The 11,299-nt window shown below is 43.1% G+C and overlaps 1 long non-coding RNA gene across 1 annotated transcript; it reads left to right on the top strand.

Moving 5' to 3' along the window:
• Window positions 1-8,042: 8,042 nt before the first annotated feature.
• Window positions 8,043-9,849, top strand: LOC124049323. The gene is made up of 3 exons (XR_006841386.1): window positions 8,043-8,238; window positions 8,891-9,040; window positions 9,353-9,849. It is a non-coding gene; the product is annotated as an uncharacterized LOC124049323 (long non-coding RNA).
• The last annotated feature ends 1,450 nt before the right edge of the window (window positions 9,850-11,299 follow it).

Below are 11,299 nucleotides of genomic sequence, written 5' to 3'. Positions count from 1 at the left end.
GACTGTGAGGGTCATAATACAGGATTCACACTGTTTTCATCCTCGTTAAGCTATTCAGTGAGCCCGTCTCGTTGCGTGGAAGAGTCTGCATTTGTTACAGACGCTATATAGACAAAAGTATCCAGACATGTGGGGCTGCTTCTCAGGGGTTGGGCTCGGCCCCTGACTTCCAGTGAAGGGAAATCTTAATGCTTCAGCACACCAAGACATTTTGGACAGTTTGTTGAAGGCCCTTTTCTATTCCAGCATGACTGTGCCCCAGTGCACAAAGCAAAGCTCCATAAAGACATGCTTGGATGAGTTCGGTGTGGAAGAACTTGACTGGCCCACACACAGTCCTGACCTCAACCTCATCCAACACCTTTGGGATGAACTGGAATGGAGATTGTGAGCCAGGCCTTTTGGTCCAACATCAGTGTGTGACCTCACAAATGCTCTATTGCATGAATGAATAGGCAAAAAAAAAAACCTCTTGTGGATGAGCCATCGCAGAACAATGGAAGCTGTTATAGCGGCAGAGCTGTTTGCGTGTTTAGAATGTAATGTAATGTCCAGGTGTCTCAATACTTTTGTCTATATAGTGTATGCATAGTTGTAATATGTTGGATAAGTCAGCACTGCAGGTGTTGCTGAGGCTGCTGAAGATGAAACCAGCAGTTTTCCTCGTTGCCTGGAGTTCTGGCGGGTAATTCTCCAAGTGGACAGATGTTGAAGATGACCGTGACATCGGAGTGTGTGTAGTGCTGCCAACTCTACACACACACACACACACACACACACACACCACAGAAGACAGACATGCCAAGCAGTCAGGTTGCCAGATCCACCAACCATCTGAGGAATGTTTCCTCTCTAATAATGTGCAGCTTGTCTGTGCTGCATAATCTGTGCTGACCCCTCAAGCAAAGTCAGTGTAGTGTTACATTTTAGATATTACAAATACCAACACAACTATGAATCCATTTAGGACTGCCTTGCCCAAGTATGATAAGGCTATTAAAGAGTAACTTAGGCCAAAAAACTGTCCTGTGCTGCCCTCTCTTGCTGAGAGGTTCACCTCTGATCTCACCAAGCATCACTGATGGGTGTGGTCAGGAGTGTGTTAATGATGAACCTGTATCCGCACCTGGATACCTACCTGGTCACCACACCTAGCTGTGATGTCACAGGGTCCTGCAGTACACCTGTGTATCACCAAGGTGGGAAGTTACAGTCCTGGAACTCTGCAAAGACAACATTTTCAGGGGGTGTTTAAGTTGGACTCACATGGAGCCTATACTAGGCCGTCGTTTTTAATCCAAAATTTAAATTATTAAAAAAAATGAAATATGTTAAATATGATGACCTGTTCAAATTCAAAATTTACAGTATATAAACACAAGATAAGCCTTTTATTCCCGCAAAATCTCCTACACAAGACACTTCACTACTACAACCACAACAAATCTGAAGATTCACACACTGAGCTGCTGAGCAACATCAAATATACAACCTCATGGGACTGCCTACACTCAGGAGCACACTCCTCAGGCCTGTGGGTGTAGTCCTGCTGGAGCACACCACTGTTTCCACTGTTTTTTTCCCCCTAGTGACTCCTGGAAACAGTTTCCATTGTCAGTTTGCAGCATTTTTCCTAGACGATTCACATGTGTTTTCAAATTGGCGAAACAAATGTTATCTTAATTTGTTTGCTCGTCAGCGGTTTGAGCTCCAAATCCTCCCCGTGGGCTACTATAGAACAAGTACTAATTTCACATGATAGGAAAGAATTTCTGAACGTTTTATCACAGCATGTATCCGAATTTTGATTTTTATTGGAGCTTATATTGTAGTAAGATTAAATAAAGGATGTGAGCTTTGGCCAAAAGAAAAAGGTTTTGTCCGTATTTTTTATCACAGAGGCAGATTTCCTGCTCTGAGTGACACTCAGAGGAAACTCTGTTAATGACTTGGACAAACAGACTCGCACTGAGAGAATCAGCAGGAGGAGAGCAAAGCCAGGCCTCTCATTATGTCCTCTACTGTCCGCCATGAAAACCTCTTCAGTTTTTAGGCGATAAGAACGGCTTACTGTCCTCACTCGCGTCCTGCTGGAGATCACGCAGCGCCCAGCTGCGCACACACTCACACACAAGCCGCCCTCGCTGTGATGGATTCAATTTCCTCGCAAGCCATATCTGTGCAGCCGCAGTGCTGAAGTTGTGTGTGTTTGAGTGTGTATCTGGAGAATGTTGTGGTTGTTGAGGATTGAAGAATCCCTATTTATAGTCCTGTCAGAAGCTCAGTGTGTGCGTGTGTGTGTATGCTGCTTTTTTCTTCCTTTTGTCTGTGTTCACACCAAAATAATAGCTCTCATTGGCTGTGTGCGTGTGATGTGTACAAAAGTAACATGTGAGGACAGTTGAACTCTATTGTTTCTGTCGCCTGATCCCCATTTTCTTTGACTTCTGCCTCTCTCCTCTCCCCTCCTTTCTTTGTTTTCCCTCCATCCTTGCTTTTCTCCCCTCTTGCTTCATTTGGTTGTCAATGCAGCAGGATTCAAAGTGCAAGGTCACAGTTTTCCAAGCCTCGAGTTGGGACTTTTCCCCCAGCCAGTTTCCTCTCGCTCTCTCAAACTGCACAAACCAAGACAGAAAAGAGACGCACATTCCTGAGTTTTCACAGTCCCTTTCATCTGCGCGCTGAAATTAATCGGCGATCAACTGCTGCTTAAATGTGGTTATTCCCGTGGAAGGAGAAACGGCCTGTGTGATTGCGAGTGGGAAGGAGAACAAACAGCAAGGATGTGTCCTTCCTCTCTTCTCAACCAGAATTGTGGGGGGGGGGGGGGGGGTCCCTCTCAGACCGCAGTGGAGAGGAGGATGGAGTGGTGAAGGGGAGAAAGAGGCGGTGGAAGCAAGTGAGGACAGGGACTTGGATGTCACAGGTCTCAGTCTGCGATGGGGCTTTGCGGCTATTGTGGCGTCAGTCATGGTTTCAGGGGATTTTTTTTTTCCACAATGTGATATTGATTAAAACTTTTCTTTTGCCCTGAAAGACAACAACAACACGAGGATTAGAAAACAAACTGCTTGTGTGTTTTCTGCATGTGTTTGAGTTAAAAAAAAAACTTCTTTTCAGTGGGATTGAAAGGCTGCTTTGTAGCTTGTTTTGGTTTGTGGAGGACAGCAGCTGTAGTCAGCTTGGACTCCACAGAAACATCGAAAAAAGCTTCTCAGAACTCTTGTCTTAACTTCTCAAATCGCTTCTGCAGCACAATCACGCTGATCCTCCGGTTCAGGCTGAATTAGGCCAACCAGCCAGGAAAAGTGGAGCCTCGGACACCTCGAGGATCATAAGCTGTGCATGTGCTGTGTGTCAGGTGTGCTAGTAGCAGAGCCTTATGGATGGAAATTAGGATTTGGATGGCCTGGTAATGAGACTAAACAATCAATGATCTTACACATTGCACCTTTACGGGAACAGCTCATTTTAGGAAATACTGTGAAGATGGGACATGGCTAACCTACCCAACATAAAGCAAAAATAAAAGAATCACCTCGTAAACACCCTGGAGGTGTGATAATAGGTGGTGCTGCAGTGATAGTTTAGGAAATATCTGTCACATCTGTCCATTAAATAAGATGTTTAAATATTAAAAAGGCTCAGGAGCAGTTTTTTTTGTTTTTTTTTTGCCTTTTACACTTTTACTGGACCACGTCAGTTCAGTCGAGCTTCTAAGCTATGACAAGAGACTTATGTGACAAGAGGGAAACTAATTTGTGCTAATGTGGCTTTTTAATAAACAACGACTGGAGCAAAACCCGTTAATGAACAACAGAGAGGTGGATAATCAGCAGTTGTTTGTAAAGTATTTTCATACTTTCTTTGTCTCTTGGTTTCCATTTGAATTAACTGTAGCTGTCGTCTTCTATGGAAAGCCAGCTACAAAACTGTCCGAGCCAATTTCAGCCACCTTCAAGCCTAAAGTGTCAGTCTACTCAAAAGGCAGATTTTTGTTGAACTATTCCTTTAACATGTGACTTCTTTAGATCATGCAAAGTCAGGGAGGCAGCACAGATAGGATCAAACAGACACTGTGCAACTGTGTGTGTGTGTGTGTGTGTGTGTGTGTGTGTGAGGAAGAGAGACAGAGAAAGAAAGAGAATAAGATTAACATTTAACAGAAGGCCATTTGTTGGCCTTGAGGAGAACAATCTTCTCTATTTTTATCTGTCCTGCTCTTTTCTCTTCATCCTCTCCATCCCCTCTTTATTGTTCGGCACATTCATCATCTCATCCTGCGTCTTTGCCTCACCGTCTCTCTGACTCGTCCTTTCCACTGGGAACCGCTGACCAGAGGAGGGATGCAGGCGACTGTGTGGTCCTGCCAAAACTCCCTGTTCACTGCTTGTGTTTCACGTCATTTGCCTGTTTGTTATGCTGTAAAGCAATTAAAACTCCATCAACAGTGAAATATGTGCGTGTTTTAATCTATCTGAAACCTTCTGTTTCTTCTCCTGGATAAATAAACCCACAGACAAGAGAAATTGTCTTACACTGTTGGACAGTTTCCAGTGTGTGTGTGTGTGTGTGTGTGTGTGTGTGCGCTGTTACAACAAGAGGTCTTGTCATCTTAACCAGGATTGTACAGTCATGTGTTTCTCATTAAAATACTTCCCTCAGTTTTGGATAAAAGGACTACACAGTGTGTGTGTGTGTGTGTGTGTGTGCGCGGTGGATGTGTAGTCCTTGTATTATGTTACTGTTAAAGTTCTAATAAAGAGTGTGACTAGCGTTTCAGCTGAGCAGGAATAATGAACTGCGTCAATACCACTTAAACCTGACATGCTTACATAGATAATGTATTAAGGCTGTTGCTGCTGCTGCTGATGATGATAATGATGATGATGGCGATGATGACGACGACGACGATGATGATGATGATGATGACTGCAAAATGATCAGAGCCACATCAGTTTCTAAGCTAAAAAAAAAGGCAGGTCATAACCATATGATTAATCGAAAACTAAATCTTCATGGATGACCTCGCAGCTACTTACACAAAGCTGATTAACTTGGACCATGTGAGTCCATTAAATGATATTGCGACGGCACATACCACCCGGAGTGTGTGTGTGTGTGCTTCTGTGTGCGTGTGGCTGCATGTGTGTGTGCGTGTGTGGGTCAAAGGCGCCTCCCAGGAGCAGTTGGAGACAGTGTTTGATCCCCGGGGAACTGAAGCGCAGAATCCATGATCACAAGATTTCACGGCAGTTACTTTAATGAGTCGGCTGTGTACACTGTGTGAGTAACATGTTGTGTGTGTGAGTGTGTGTGTGTGTCTGTGTCTGTGTCTGTTTGTGTAAGAGGCAAAGTGGAATGGAGATAGGCAGATAATGTGAGTGATTGACAGTTGTGATCTTAATGCATTAAAAAAAATCTGCTAAACTCTGATTAATGAAGACAGTTTGAGATGTAGTGATGGATCCAGAAAGGGAGCAAAGGAGAGAGAGGGAAAGGAAACTCTTCCCTAAAGGCCTTAAATTGAAAATCCCAGATACAGATACATAATGAAGACAAAAGTATTGGGACACACCTCTTTAATATTAAAATCAGGTGTGGTATGAGGCTGTTTTACAGGGTTTGGACTGACTTCCAGTGAAGGGAAATCTTAATGCTTCAGCATACCAAGACATTTTGCCCCAGTGCACAAAGCAAAGCTCCATAAAAACATGGTTGGATGAGTTTGGTGTAAAGGAACTTGACTGGCCTGCCAAGACCTTTGGAATGAACTGGAAGAGATATTGTGAATCAGGCCGTCCAACATCAGTGTGTGACCTCATAAATGCTCTACTGCATGAGTGGACAAAAATTCCCACAGAAGCAAATCTTGTGGAAAGCTTTTTCAGAAGAGTGGAAGCTGTTAAAGCTGCAGAGCTGCCCGTGTATTTAGAATGCAGTGCCATTAAAGTCCCTCTTGGTGTAATGATCAGGTGTCCCAATACTTTTGTCTATATAGTGTACTTCTATGCCACTAGTTTTACTACTTCTGATGCTACGTCTACTGCGATATTTCTGTTGCAACCTCAGCACAATGCAAGCAACTGAAGATCTGTCTCTGGCAGTGGTGACATCCAAAAGCAACCTCTCCAGAAACAGCGAGTATCCTGTTGGTGGATGGACATTACTGTCCTTGTGATTATCCGTCCAGAGGGTCCACGTAATATGTTGCGCATACTAACATCATATCGTGGTTTCAGAAGCCTGAATAAGCTCTCACCCAGATTTAAAACCTGCAGTTACTGATTTTTCTGGCCACTTGGGGGCAGTAGAAACAAAATGTGAACCTTCAGCAGATACAGAGATCAACATTCATTTGGAGTCATCCTTCTGGTCACCTGGTGAATGTAAACCCTTTGTTTCACTCTCTTTTTAGATCTCCCGAGGGACAAATCTGACTCTTTAGCTGCAAAAAGCTTCGCTATGTTTACCAGTTCGCTAAATGTGTCTGTTTACTGTTTGGCTCTGGGCAAGTAGTGTACACAAGGGTTTTTAGAGCTTTTTCTCTGAAAATGGCTGACTGTCGTGCCTGGAAATGGCAACGATAAGATGGCAAATGGTAAATGGACTGCACTTTTCTGCCTTAACAGAAAAATCGCTTTCAAAGCATTCACACACACACACACACACACACACACTCCCTAGCAACAGAGCTAGGATGTGAGGCACTGGGAACATATGGTTTGTGCCCAATGAGACGAGGATGGAGCCTCAGTCTACCAGTTTTGCTTATTGTCATTGACAGTTGCTTGGAGCACCTCACCTCCTCCTGTACTCCATTTGGACATACTGAGGTAAACCCAAAATCTCAGCTTTCCGTATGAAGTCAGAGATTCTACGTCTGCTGTGTCTTTGATTCTTCTCAGTCAATAATCATATAGTACCTTCAAAGGTGTACGTGTGTGTGAACTTGGATATGAGGCTCTGAGGAGTCTGAACAGTGTGTGTGAGCTCATAAAACAGGCTATAGTGAGAAGCTCAGGAGTTATGAAAATGGAACCGCCGGGTGAGAAACGCAGCAGAGGAGGAGCAAAGGGCGACAGGGCTGCTATGAAGATAAGTTTGAGTCATTCACTGGTGCAATAATAGAAAGACTGATGACCTTGTGATGCAGTACATGACACCAGAGAGAGTCAGACATGATCTTCTCTTCTCTCATCACCTTTTTCACTTCCTGCCATCACCTCTCCCACGATCATCCCACAGCAGGCAGTGCTGAACTCCACATTATCACTCACACTAAAGGCAGCACCGTGATGATTAAAGCCCTGTGTGTGTGTGTGTGTGTGTGTGTGTGTGTGTGTGCCTGAGAGACACACATTAGGCTAAAGAAGACAAATAATGTAGGGAATAAATTAACTGCTGTTTCATTTGGTTCTGAGCCAAAAAAACATCTAATCAGTCTGCGTTAATATCACAACATGCTCTCTCTCTCTCTCTCTCTCTCTCTCTCTCTCTCTCTCTCTCTCACACACACACACACACACACACACACACACACACACACACACACACAGGGGGAAGGCTTAAGGGAAAACAAGAAATGAATGAAAAGAAAACAGATGAATATGAAGCCAAGAGGTTCATGTGTCCAACACTTTCCCAGGACTCCACTGGATGGAGGGATGGATGAATGGATGAATGGATGGATGGATGGATGGATGGAGGGATGGATGGATGGATGGATGGATGGATGGATGGATCCTTATCAAAAACTAAAACTTAACTGCAGTATGCAAAACATGTGCGTTGAAAGCTGCAGAGATTCAACAACCTCCTGCTTTGTTTGACATTTTGAATCTGCGCAAATACCAGTAAGTTGAGGCTTTGTGGTTAAAATACCTTTGTTCAAGACTTGAAACTCAAAGGCTGAGATGTGCAAAGACTTGGGATTTCCTTGACAGCAACTTCCCCACCTCTGCTGTAAACGAGAAAGTAAATGGATTGTGTCAGTTTAGCCTGTCTGGTGTAATTAATAACACCTGCTGTAACTACACAGTATGTTTTCAATTCAAAAGCAGACTTCGTTATCTTCTTCCCACTGATGAGCTTCTGAGTAAAGCCGCAAGCATCCACAGCAACATTTATGGAAAGACAGTGACTCGGTTAGTGTTGATCTTTTGGTGAAGCTGTCAGCTACTGTTTGTCCGGTGCAGTTATGGAACCTGCTGAATAACTCAACAAACACGTTTTCAGGTAGAAACTTTATTTGTACCTGAACTGCTGTGAACTCAACAGCTATGATCATAAAAAATTTTGCTGCAGTGGGTAACAGATACAGCATTTGTTTGACCTTTTATAACATCTAGTTTTTGCCTTTTGTTTCCCATCTAATTCTGTCACAGTTTATATTCTGTGCTGGCTTGTTCACACTCTTCAAACCCAAGACTTCATGCTTTTTCTATGGCTGCTACATTCAATCTAATGAAAATAACCTGGATGGTTTGTGCATCGTTTATGCACATTTACCCAAAGTTCACACATATTGGAAACATTATTAATTAATCTCATATGAGAATTATAAATAAAGGTTCTGTGGGTGGAACAACGTTGAACTGCACACTGTAGGTTTGGCCCACCAGCTGGTCAGCGGAGTTAAAGAGGTTAAACTTGTTTTCGTCACCTCCAACTAAAAACTCCAGCCATGTTGCCTTAACCCAAGCCAGTCGCTTCCCTCCAACCCTTGAAATACAAGAGCCGATTTGTTCTCCTTCCCCTGGCAATTCACCCTTGACCCTTTGATTTCCTGGTCCCTGAAATCCATACCTTTTGCCCTGACCTCCTTAAACACACACACACACACACACACACACACACACACATTCAGCAACTTTAACCCTATCCGCAGGCTCTGTGAAATCCAGCCAACCGACCCTCAGCCATGACAAATGCAGAGGAGCCTCTGGTTTGTGTGTGGAGCCTCGGCACGGTCAAGGCGTCGCTGTCGTCGTCTGGAACTGGAAAGTGAATCTGCTGCACTGACATGAAACTGAAACAGGTAAAGACCGCCGTTCAACCTCTGTGGCTTCAAGACCTTTCTGCTTTCAAACACACTGAATTTGATTCATGGCAGTACGTATGATTTTCTGTCATTTGAGATGGGAATGGGCCTTTAATGTTATGTTGTAATTGAATGCTGAGATGACAGGACAGGACGTTGGGGGCAGATCAGGTTTTGTTTGCCTCCACAGACTGATAAATCTACAGCTGTTATTCAGTCTTAAACATACGTATCTGGTTAAAAGGTCTGCTGGCCCTGAGTGTGTGAGAACTGAATTTTACTTGCTAAAAGAGACTTTCTATTTTACAGCACATGACACTCACGGCAGCTGCTGACCTCCCTGTGAGCGTGTGCGTTTGTCGCAAATGTGGCCGCATGGAAACACGGATTCATACACATCTACATTCAGTCTGTTCATGCTATAACAATGTAACATCTCCCCCACAAATCATGCATGTAGCATCAGAGGCAATTAATGAAACAAAACTGTCTGCAAACAGACTATAATTCAAGCTCACAGCAGCTGGAGCATCAAGTCAATTCAACCCTGACGTTTGTGTCCTGCCAAGAAGCCTCAAAATATCGGATTATGTCACTAAATTACTAAAATATGCTCATTGCTGAGATCTGTTGTTGTGTTGTGGCTCGCGGTGTGATCAACAATTTTGGAAGTTGAATCTAACTGTCAAAATGAAGACAGCATTCACGATGAAAGGTGATGATGTCAGAGTCCACATTGTTGCCCTGTTAGACTTTAAGACGGTGGAGGTTTTGTCTCTGAGGACAAGAATAAAAGCTCAAACACACAAGGACATGGGTGATGCAACTGTCAGCGGTTTCACATTGTTTCTCAAACCTGGGGGTATTGTGCTAAGCAATACAGCAATGGGCCAGGAAAGCAAGAAAAAACGGTTGGAGATGAAGGAAATCGGACGGAAACAATGCAGGTTTCAAGCTTCAAAGAAAAACTGACATTCTAAGACCTTCAATGCGTACGGAACGAGTACATTCAGCATGCTGGTAGACCTCAAGGGTTCACACAGTGTATTTTAATGAATAACACTTAAAGTAAACATAAACTTTTTTGTTTATAAGAAAACTTCACATGCACTGAAAGCAGACTTTTACTTCTTTGCTGTCAACCATGACTCACTTAAGATGAACTGCCTGAGAGCTTGACTTGACTCAGACAAAATTTGATCAGGCAAAATCTCAGTTTTTACGGCACAAAATAACTTGAATCTTTTATTTAGGTAGTCAGTTCTGGGAAATCTTGTTATCTTGTGTACTGGTAAGTCATGTCTGCCAGGTGAGGCCTGGTTGTCCCTTTGGCCACTTCAGAACGGATGACACTTTGAGCCCTCCAAGGCATCTCAGTGAGAATAAAGCATGCAGCCTTAGTGCCCAGGAAACAAGGATCAGGTGCGTAAAAATGCTGTAAAAATATCTGCCCTGGAAACATAAAATTTCAGCACAATTCATTTATTCTATGAAAGATTCAGTTACATGCATGCAACAGGATTTGCTACTATTAAAGGTCCAGTGTGTAGGGTTCAGGGCTGCACTGCAAAGTAGCCCAAGGTAAACCTTGTTTTTGACCCTCCAGATCAGAATCAGAATTCCTTTATTAATCCCTGGAGGGAAATTCTTGAAAGATGAAGATGAAGATGTGATTTAAGATAAGATAAGATGAACTTGGGTGACATGTTTTTCATTACAAAGAACACACAGAGTAGTTAAATTTAAGTGATTCCCAGCTTTACCAGTCTGCTGCTGCAAACGTCAGTTGCTGCTGAAAATAGTTCCTAACAAATGCACTATTCACTCATGTTTCATAAAGGTTTGCTTAAAAACCACAGTGCACAGATGAATATGGATCATTTTGTCCCGTTCAAAAATGATTATATATTGGTAACCCAGTTTTTTAAAGATTTATATCTTCAGCAGGAATGAAATGGCTTGGGGGCCTACAGACAGAGTGGAGAGGTACTGAGAGACAGACTAATGTACTATTGATTTAGATCTTTTCAGTCGTAACAGCAACAAAGATGCAGAATAACGCCATACTTTTAGAAGAGCTCTGGTCAGTGCCTGCAGTGCAACTGGCAGAAAGGAGCAAAACTTTTTAAACCGCAAAGCCTGTGACTCCATGATGCAAATAATTTTTAGTGCATCTGAGGAACTGATTGCAAAAATACCCTTTTATAATAATTAATCAGACAACTACTGCACTTACGGTGACTCTTAGTAAATTCA

Source organism: Scatophagus argus, chromosome 2 (genome assembly GCF_020382885.2).
Source record: "Scatophagus argus isolate fScaArg1 chromosome 2, fScaArg1.pri, whole genome shotgun sequence".
NCBI classification, from domain to species: domain Eukaryota; kingdom Metazoa; phylum Chordata; class Actinopteri; family Scatophagidae; genus Scatophagus; species Scatophagus argus.
Note: the sequence above shows the minus strand (reverse complement) of the source record. Positions and strands in the feature narration are given on the sequence as shown.